Source organism: Solea senegalensis, unplaced genomic scaffold (assembly GCF_019176455.1).
Source record: "Solea senegalensis isolate Sse05_10M unplaced genomic scaffold, IFAPA_SoseM_1 scf7180000017565, whole genome shotgun sequence".
In the NCBI taxonomy this organism is placed as follows: Eukaryota; Metazoa; Chordata; class Actinopteri; order Pleuronectiformes; family Soleidae; genus Solea; species Solea senegalensis.
This window is the reverse complement of record NW_025322454.1, coordinates 1-9,813: the sequence shown is the minus strand read 5'-3', so window position 1 is coordinate 9,813 and position 9,813 is coordinate 1. Positions and strand designations below refer to the sequence as shown.

Genomic DNA, 9,813 nt, shown 5'->3' with positions numbered 1-9,813 from the left:
TATTCTATGTAGGTGTCGTGTTACAGATTTTATGTGAGAAATACTAATCAAGAATGGGTCACAGAGCTTTTGAGTCTACATCTGCAAACCCGCAATTCCACCTCACTCACAAAGGACTTACATTGATGAGGCTTTATGCTTGCAATAGTTCAGTGGATGTTTTGTGTGGGATTTTGCATGTGGGACCTCTTTCAGCCAGAGAATAAGACCAACAAAATGTACTCATTTCTCCAGGGAAGCATGTCTGCTAAGGCCTAAGATTACGATAAGATAACATGTTTTAGGATTCCTTTTCTTTGTATAAAGGTGAGTCAAGTAGGTCTCTCCTTCCAATCTCTTTATTTCTCAATAGGCTTCACTTTCATTCAAAATCCCTATTGATCATGGTTGACAGGTTCATAGAGTTTGCCACTTTAAATGTGCAATACCACCACAGTCACAAACAACTCGCATTAGTAAGAACAGAATTTATAGTTGAGATAGGGCTCGACTGTGTGAGTCATTCAGTACATTTGGCAAGGACAAACTTCATGGTTGAAACACTGCTGTGTGAAAGGCTTATCTGAGATTTCAACCCAGGACCTTCGGCTGCTATTGCAAAGCCAACAGAGCAGAAGTTGCAGGTAAGCGTGACGTCCTGACAGAAGAACGGGGGCTGTATAGGGCTCGTCCGGGATTTGAACCCGGGACCTCTCGCACCCTAAGCGAGAATCATACCCCTAGACCAACGAGCCACGAAGCTTGCACCATTTTATATGTAGGTCTCCTGTTACAGATTGTATGTGAGAACTATTACAATATCACCAGATTAAGTTAAAAAGACAAGGGAAATTGGGAAAAGATACTGTTGGACTATGTTTTATGTTCTGTCTGTGAAGGTTCTTAGACATCCAGATCATTGTCAGGAGTTTGCTGTGGACAACAAGACTTGCTGGAGTTAGGTTGAAGATGTTTTAACGCTCATCCACGAGGCTTCTTCACTTCTGACTGTCTTGTGGATAAAAAAAAAATCCAGGTATTTAGCCTCTGTAAGCTGGATACATGTAAAGAAAACGTTACATTGAACAACGCAGGTCGTTCACACTCTGACCCACTTCCGGGTAGTTAGTTTCACCTGAGTCAAGTTGGGAATGACCGTTGTTGGGGTCACCTGAGAGACACCTCACAGAATAAGTGTAAAAATCCAGCTTCTGACCAGAGTGGTATGATGTATTCTGTAACAGCCCAGACCACAATCCAGATGAAAAGTTTTATTGAGAGACGCAGGATTCTCACCCACAACTTCAGGGAAAGACTGTCACCTGAATGCAGGGCCTTCCTGACTCTATACACTTTAAAAACATTTCAACTGCACAGGTGGGTTCCCAGTGGTTCCCAGTGGTTCCCATAGTGGTTCCCATCCCAGTGGTTCCCAGTGGCAGTGGTTCCATAGTGGTTCCATAGTGTAATGGTTAGCACTCTGGACTCTGAATCCAGCAATCCGAGTTCAAATCTCGGTGGAACCTGTCTTTTTGGTATTTACGCTAGCCAAATTGATGAAGAATGAAATGTGGCACAGCTTGGAAAAAGACTGCAAGTTTGTCATGTTGCTGTGATCAGCTCAGAAGTCAGAAAGCTTCCCAACAGATCCTTCTTCAGTGCCCCCTTTGGTATAATGGGGTGGGGAAGCTGACTAAAGACTGTCTGCCTCTGTTGCGCCTCACCTGCTGTACTATCTGGAGTACCATTTGGCTAGTAACAGAACAGTTGGTGGTTCAAATCCCTGGACACGTCAAGGACTGGCATACCCCATAGCAAACAACTCGCGCCCATTCACACCCATTGCTCCCTTGGCGTAGGCAGGCCCAGTGTCCTTGGCTTGCATTGGATGTGTTTGCTCACTGGTGTGTGTGCGCTGTCAAGACTGGCTCAGATGACTTGACAAAACAGCTACAAGAGAGATGCTGGCAATTTAACATTTATTTATAATCAACATAACAAGCTAAACCAAACATAACCTATATCTGTAATCAGGTGAATCAGTTGTAAATGCAGGTGTATGGATGTGTGTGAGTGTAGGATGTGAAACTAAGAACAAAACAATGTGAGCTGCAGGACGCCAGGCTGGAAATGGTGAGAGAGCCAGCACGGCTGGACTGTTGGGCTTTTAAGGCACAGCCCCGCCTCCGTAGTAACTGCACACACCTGTGATGCATAGGCTTGATTGCCTGCCTGATTGCCTGTGTGAAACAAAGAGAAAGGGAGAGAGACACACCTACACAACCCCGGCCACTCGGGGTCGTCACAGCGCAAATTAAACTACTAAACTCCACCCTCTTCAAACTTGCGTTACCACGGCTGTTAGATTTGGCAAGGACAAACTTCATGGTTGAAACATTATTGTGTGAAAGGCTTTTCTGGGATTTGAACCCAGGACTTTTCACGGCCATTGCATTCATTTTCTTTTTATCAAGTGGTCTTGCTTGAGGTAAGTTGAAGATATTTCACCTCTCATCCAAGAGACCCACTCTGCTAATGTGTGTTGGAGTTCACCTTTGTTTGTCAGTGGTTTGCTTGTTGACCCCTAATGGAAAAGAGCTAAGGGCAGCATTGTAGGTGACTAATAGTTGGTGTCTTAGGCCACCTTCTCTGTTGTGTGATGGGTTTCTAGGCTAAAAAAATAAGGTTATTTCATTCCCCTTTCAAACCATATGTCCCCCTTGGCCAGAATGTGGACATTCTCGTCATCAACAGAGTATCTTTTGTTCTTCAGATGCAAATGGGCAGCCCGGTCTGGACAAGTCACAGCTACCCGCCAAGTCAGGATGGCCGAGCGGTCCAAGGCGCTGCGTTCAGGTCGCAGTCTCCCATGGAGGCGTGGGTTCGAATCCCACTTCTGACAGGATAACTTTTGGGGCAGCCGGACTTTGCCTCATAACAGAACAGTTGGGCGTTCAAATCCCTAGACACGTCAACAATTGGCCTAGCCCATAGCAAACTACTTGCCCCCATTCACAGCCATTGCTCCCTTGGTGTACTCAGGTGGTGCCCACTGCTCCTTGGATTCCCTGCATTCGGTGTGCGTGCGCAAATTAAACGACTCTTTAAGCATGCGAGATTCCAGCTTGGTCACATTCACTACACTTGGCAAAGACTTGACTGGTTTCATGGTTGAAACAGTGCTGTGTGAAAGGCCTTTCTGCAAGAATCGTAGCGCAAGTCCCAGGAAACAGGGAACTCCCACATCTCAAACGTTATAATTGGACCACACCTGCAGAGGGCTCGTCCGGGATTTGAACCCGGGACCTCTCGCACCCAAAGCGAGAATCATACCCCTAGACCAACGAGCCTCTATAGAGGGGAAATATTCTATGTAGGTGTCGTGTTACAGATTTTATGTGAGAAATACTCATCAAGAATGGGTCACAGAGCTTTTGAGTCTACATCTGCAAACCGCAATTCCACCTCACTCACAAAGGACTTACATTGATGAGGCTTTATGCTTGCAATAGTTCAGTGGATGTTTTGTGTGGGATTTTGAATGTGGGACCTCTTTCAGCCAAAGTGAGAATAAGACCAACAAAATGTACTCATTTCTCCAGGGAAGCATGTCTGCTAAGGCCTAAGATTACGATAAGATAACATGTTTTAGGATTCCTTTTCTTTGTATAAAGGTGAGTCAAGTAGGTCTCTCCTTCCAATCTCTTTATTTCTCAATAGTCTTCACTTTCATTCAAAATCCCTATTGATCATGGTTGACAGGTTCATAGAGTTTGCCACTTTAAATGTGCAATACCACCACAGTCACAAACAACTCGCATTAGTAAGAACAGAATTTATAGTTGAGATAGGGCTCGACTGTGTGAGTCATTCAGTACATTTGGCAAGGACAAACTTCATGGTTGAAACACTGCTGTGTGAAAAGCTTATCTGAAATTTCAACCCAGGACCTTCGACTGCTATTGCAAAGCAGAAGTTGCAGGTAAGCGTGACGTCCTGACAGAGGAACGGGGGCTGTATAGGGCTCGTCCGGGATTTGAACCCGGGACCTCTCGCACCCTAAGCGAGAATCATACCCCTAGACCAACGAGCCACGAACCTTGCGCCATTTTATATGTAGGTCTCCTGTTACAGATTGTATGTGAGAACTATTACAATATCACCAGATTAAGTTAAAAAGACAAGGGAAATTGGGAAAAGATACTGTTGGACTATGTTTTATGTTCTGTCTGTGAAGGTTCTTAGACATCCAGATCATTGTCAGGAGTTTGCTGTGGACAACAAGACTTGCTGGAGTTAGGTTGAAGATGTTTTAACGCTCATCCACGAGGCTTCTTCACTTCTGACTGTCTTGTGGATAAAAAAAAAATCCAGGTATTTAGCCTCTGTAAGCTGGATACATGTAAAGAAAACGTTACATTGAACAACGCAGGTCGTTCACACTCTGACCCACTTCCGGGTAGTTAGTTTCACCTGAGTCAAGTTGGGAATGACCGTTGTTGGGGTCACCTGAGAGACACCTCACAGAATAAGTGTAAAAATCCAGCTTCTGACCAGAGTGGTATGATGTATTCTGTAACAGCCCAGACCACAATCGAGATGAAAAGTTTTATTGAGAGACGCAGGATTCTCACCCACAACTTCAGGGAAAGACTGTCACCTGAATGCAGGGCCTTCCTGACTCTATACACTTTAAAAACATTTCAACTGCACAGGTGGGTTCCCAGTGGTTCCCAGTGGTTCCCAGTGGTTCCCAGTGGTTCCCAGTGGCACCCAGTGGCACCCAGTGGCACCCAGTGGTTCCACGTTGTAATGGTTAGCACTCTGGACTCTGAATCCAGCAATCCGAGTTCAAATCTCGGTGGAACCTGTCTTTTTGGTATTTACGCTAGCCAAATTGATGAAGAATGAAATGTGGCACAGCTTGGAAAAAGACTGCAAGTTTGTCATGTTGCTGTGATCAGCTCAGAAGTCAGAAAGCTTCCCAACAGATCCTTCTTCAGTGCCCCCTTTGGTATAATGGGGTGGGGAAGCTGACTAAAGACTGTCTGCCTCTGTTGCGCCTCACCTGCTGTACTATCTGGAGTACCATTTGGCTAGTAACAGAACAGTTGGTGGTTCAAATCCCTGGACACGTCAAGGACTGGCATACCCCATAGCAAACAACTCGCGCCCATTCACACCCATTGCTCCCTTGGCGTAGGCAGGCCCAGTGTCCTTGGCTTGCATTGGATGTGTTTGCTCACTGGTGTGTGTGCCCAAATTAAACTACTAAACTCCACCCTCTTCAAACTTGCGTTACCACGGCTGTTAGATTTGGCAAGGACAAACTTCATGGTTGAAACATTATTGTGTGAAAGGCTTTTCTGGGATTTGAACCCAGGACTTTTCACGGCCATTGCATTCATTTTCTTTTTATCAAGTGGTCTTGCTTGAGGTAAGTTGAAGATATTTCACCTCTCATCCAAGAGACCCACTCTGCTAATGTGTGTTGGAGTTCACCTTTGTTTGTCAGTGGTTTGCTTGTTGACCCCTAATGGAAAAGAGCTAAGGGCAGCATTGTAGGTGACTAATAGTTGGTGTCTTAGGCCACCTTCTCTGTTGTGTGATGGTTTTCTAGGCTAAAAAAATAAGGTTATTTCATTCCCCTTTCAAACCATATGTCCCCCTTGGCCAGAATGTGGACATTCTCGTCATCAACAGAGTATCTTTTGTTCTTCAGATGCAAATGGGCAGCCCGGTCTGGACAAGTCACAGCTACCCGCCAAGTCAGGATGGCCGAGCGGTCCAAGGCGCTGCGTTCAGGTCGCAGTCTCCCATGGAGGCGTGGGTTCGAATCCCACTTCTGACAGGATAACTTTTGGGGCAGCCGGACTTTGCCTCATAACAGAACAGTTGGGCGTTCAAATCCCTAGACACGTCAACAATTGGCCTAGCCCATAGCAAACTACTTGCCCCCATTCACAGCCATTGCTCCCTTGGTGTACTCAGGTGGTGCCCACTGCTCCTTGGATTCCCTGCATTTGCGCAAATTAAACGACTCTTTAAGCATGCGAGATTCCAGCTTGGTCACATTCACTACACTTGGCAAAGACTTGACTGGTTTCATGGTTGAAACAGTGCTGTGTGAAAGGCCTTTCTGCAAGAATCGTAGCGCAAGTCCCAGGAAACAGGGAACTCCCACATCTCAAACGTTATAATTGGACCACACCTGCAGAGGGCTCGTCCGGGATTTGAACCCGGGACCTCTCGCACCCAAAGCGAGAATCATACCCCTAGACCAACGAGCCTCTATAGAGGGGAAATATTCTATGTAGGTGTCGTGTTACAGATTTTATGTGAGAAATACTCATCAAGAATGGGTCACAGAGCTTTTGAGTCTACATCTGCAAACCCGCAATTCCACCTCACTCACAAAGGACTTACATTGATGAGGCTTTATGCTTGCAATAGTTCAGTGGATGTTTTGTGTGGGATTTTGAATGTGGGACCTCTTTCAGCCAGAGAATAAGACCAACAAAATGTACTCATTTCTCCAGGGAAGCATGTCTGCTAAGGCCTAAGATTACGATAAGATAACATGTTTTAGGATTCCTTTTCTTTGTATAAAGGTGAGTCAAGTAGGTCTCTCCTTCCAATCTCTTTATTTCTCAATAGTCTTCACTTTCATTCAAAATCCCTATTGATCATGGTTGACAGGTTCATAGAGTTTGCCACTTTAAATGTGCAACACCACCACACTCACAAACAACTCGCATTAGTAAGAACAGAATTTATAGTTGAGATAGGGCTCGACTGTGTGAGTCATTCAGTACATTTGGCAAGGACAAACTTCATGGTTGAAACACTGCTGTGTGAAAGGCTTATCTGAGATTTCAACCCAGGACCTTCGACTGCTATTGCAAAGCAGAAGTTGCAGGTAAGCGTGACGTCCTGACAGAAGAACGGGGGCTGTATAGGGCTCGTCCGGGATTTGAACCCGGGACCTCTCGCACCCTAAGCGAGAATCATACCCCTAGACCAACGAGCCACGAACCTTGCGCCATTTTCTATGTAGGTGTCCTGTTACAGATTGTATGTGAGAACTATTACAATATCACCAGATTAAGTTAAAAAGACAAGGGAAATTGGGAAAAGATACTGTTGGACTATGTTTTATGTTCTGTCTGTGAAGGTTCTTAGACATCCAGATCATTGTCAGGAGTTTGCTGTGGACAACAAGACTTGCTGGAGTTAGGTTGAAGATGTTTTAACGCTCATCCACGAGGCTTCTTCACTTCTGACTGTCTTGTGGATAAAAAAAAGAAATCCAGGTATTTAGCCTCTGTAAGCTGGATACATGTAAAGAAAACGTGCATTGGATGTGTTTGCTCACTGGTGTGTGTGCGCAAATTAAACTACTAAACTCCACCCTCTTCAAACTTGCGTTACCACGGCTGTTAGATTTGGCAAGGACAAACTTCATGGTTGAAACATTGCTGTGTGAAAGGCTTTTCTGGGATTTGAACCCAGGACCTTTCACGGCCATTGCATTCATTTTCTTTTTATCAAGTGGTCTTGCTTGAGGTAAGTTGAAGATATTTCACCTCTCATCCAAGAGACCCACTCTGCTAATGTGTGTTGGAGTTCACCTTTGTTTGTCAGTGGTTTGCTTGTTGACCCCTAATGGAAAAGAGCTAAGGGCAGCATTGTAGGTGACTAATAGTTGGTGTCTTAGGCCACCTTCTCTGTTGTGTGATGGTTTTCTAGGCTAAAAAAATAAGGTTATTTCATTCCCCTTTCAAACCATATGTCCCCCTTGGCCAGAATGTGGACATTCTCGTCATCAACAGAGTATCTTTTGTTCTTCAGATGCAAATGGGCAGCCCGGTCTGGACAAGTCACAGCTACCCGCCAAGTCAGGATGGCCGAGCGGTCCAAGGCGCTGCGTTCAGGTCGCAGTCTCCCATGGAGGCGTGGGTTCGAATCCCACTTCTGACAGGATAACTTTTGGGGCAGCCGGACTTTGCCTCATAACAGAACAGTTGGGCGTTCAAATCCCTAGACACGTCAACAATTGGCCTAGCCCATAGCAAACTACTTGCCCCCATTCACAGCCATTGCTCCCTTGGTGTACTCAGGTGGTGCCCACTGCTCCTTGGATTCCCTGCATTCGGTGTGCGTGCGCAAATTAAACGACTCTTTAAGCATGCGAGATTCCAGCTTGGTCACATTCACTACACTTGGCAAAGACTTGACTGGTTTCATGGTTGAAACAGTGCTGTGTGAAAGGCCTTTCTGCAAGAATCGTAGCGCAAGTCCCAGGAAACAGGGAACTCCCACATCTCAAACGTTATAATTGGACCACACCTGCAGAGGGCTCGTCCGGGATTTGAACCCGGGACCTCTCGCACCCAAAGCGAGAATCATACCCCTAGACCAACGAGCCTCTATAGAGGGGAAATATTCTATGTAGGTGTCGTGTTACAGATTTTATGTGAGAAATACTCATCAAGAATGGGTCACAGAGCTTTTGAGTCTACATCTGCAAACCCGCAATTCCACCTCACTCACAAAGGACTTACATTGATGAGGCTTTATGCTTGCAATAGTTCAGTGGATGTTTTGTGTGGGATTTTGAATGTGGGACCTCTTTCAGCCAGAGAATAAGACCAACAAAATGTACTCATTTCTCAAGGGAAGCATGTCTGCTAAGGCCTAAGATTACGATAAGATAACATGTTTTAGGATTCCTTTTCTTTGTATAAAGGTGAGTCAAGTAGGTCTCTCCTTCCAATCTCTTTATTTCTCAATAGTCTTCACTTTCATTCAAAATCCCTATTGATCATGGTTGACAGGTTCATAGAGTTTGCCACTTTAAATGTGCAACACCACCACACTCACAAACAACTCGCATTAGTAAGAACAGAATTTATAGTTGAGATAGGGCTCGACTGTGTGAGTCATTCAGTACATTTGGCAAGGACAAACTTCATGGTTGAAACACTGCTGTGTGAAAGGCTTATCTGAGATTTCAACCCAGGACCTTCGACTGCTATTGCAAAGCAGAAGTTGCAGGTAAGCGTGACGTCCTGACAGAAGAACGGGGGCTGTATAGGGCTCGTCCGGGATTTGAACCCGGGACCTCTCGCACCCTAAGCGAGAATCATACCCCTAGACCAACGAGCCACGAACCTTGAGCCATTTTATATGTAGGTCTCCTGTTACAGATTGTATGTGAGAACTATTACAATATCACCAGATTAAGTTAAAAAGACAAGGGAAATTGGGAAAAGATACTGTTGGACTATGTTTTATGTTCTGTCTGTGAAGGTGCTTAGACATCCAGATCATTGTCAGGAGTTTGCTGTGGACAACAAGACTTGCTGGAGTTAGGTTGAAGATGTTTTAACGCTCATCCACGAGGCTTCTTCACTTCTGACTGTCTTGTGGATAAAAAAAAGAAATCCAGGTATTTAGCCTCTGTAAGCTGGATACATGTAAAGAAAACGTTACATTGAACAACGCAGGTCGTTCACACTCTGACCCACTTCCGGGTAGTTAGTTTCACCTGAGTCAAGTTGGGAATGACCGTTGTTGGGGTCACCTGAGAGACACCTCACAGAATAAGTGTAAAAATCCAGCTTCTGACCAGAGTGGTATGATGTATTCTGTAACAGCCCAGACCACAATCCAGATGAAAAGTTTTATTGAGAGACGCAGGATTCTCACCCACAACTTCAGGGAAAGACTGTCACCTGAATGCAGGGCCTTCCTGACTCTATACACTTTAAAAATATTTCAACTGCACAGGTGGGTTCCCAGTGGTTCCCAGTGGTTCCCAGTGGTTCCCAG

At 45.2% G+C, this 9,813-nt stretch overlaps 11 non-coding genes across 11 annotated transcripts; 4 read left to right on the top strand and 7 right to left on the bottom strand.

Moving 5' to 3' along the window:
* Positions 1-662: 662 nt before the first annotated feature.
* On the bottom strand, positions 663-734 carry trnap-agg. The gene has a single exon. It is a non-coding gene; the product is annotated as a tRNA-Pro (tRNA).
* Positions 735-1,433: 699 nt separating this feature from the next.
* On the top strand, positions 1,434-1,505 carry trnaq-cug. The gene has a single exon. It is a non-coding gene; the product is annotated as a tRNA-Gln (tRNA).
* Positions 1,506-2,798: 1,293 nt separating this feature from the next.
* On the top strand, positions 2,799-2,881 carry trnal-cag. The gene has a single exon. It is a non-coding gene; the product is annotated as a tRNA-Leu (tRNA).
* Positions 2,882-3,257: 376 nt separating this feature from the next.
* Positions 3,258-3,329, bottom strand: trnap-ugg. The gene has a single exon. It is a non-coding gene; the product is annotated as a tRNA-Pro (tRNA).
* A 671-nt stretch (positions 3,330-4,000) lies between these two features.
* Positions 4,001-4,072, bottom strand: trnap-agg. The gene has a single exon. It is a non-coding gene; the product is annotated as a tRNA-Pro (tRNA).
* A 1,675-nt stretch (positions 4,073-5,747) lies between these two features.
* Positions 5,748-5,830, top strand: trnal-cag. The gene has a single exon. It is a non-coding gene; the product is annotated as a tRNA-Leu (tRNA).
* A 367-nt stretch (positions 5,831-6,197) lies between these two features.
* Positions 6,198-6,269, bottom strand: trnap-ugg. The gene has a single exon. It is a non-coding gene; the product is annotated as a tRNA-Pro (tRNA).
* A 668-nt stretch (positions 6,270-6,937) lies between these two features.
* trnap-agg lies at positions 6,938-7,009 on the bottom strand. The gene has a single exon. It is a non-coding gene; the product is annotated as a tRNA-Pro (tRNA).
* An 867-nt stretch (positions 7,010-7,876) lies between these two features.
* trnal-cag lies at positions 7,877-7,959 on the top strand. The gene has a single exon. It is a non-coding gene; the product is annotated as a tRNA-Leu (tRNA).
* Positions 7,960-8,335: 376 nt separating this feature from the next.
* On the bottom strand, positions 8,336-8,407 carry trnap-ugg. Its single transcript has one exon. It is a non-coding gene; the product is annotated as a tRNA-Pro (tRNA).
* A 668-nt stretch (positions 8,408-9,075) lies between these two features.
* On the bottom strand, positions 9,076-9,147 carry trnap-agg. The gene has a single exon. It is a non-coding gene; the product is annotated as a tRNA-Pro (tRNA).
* Positions 9,148-9,813: the final 666 nt, after the last annotated feature.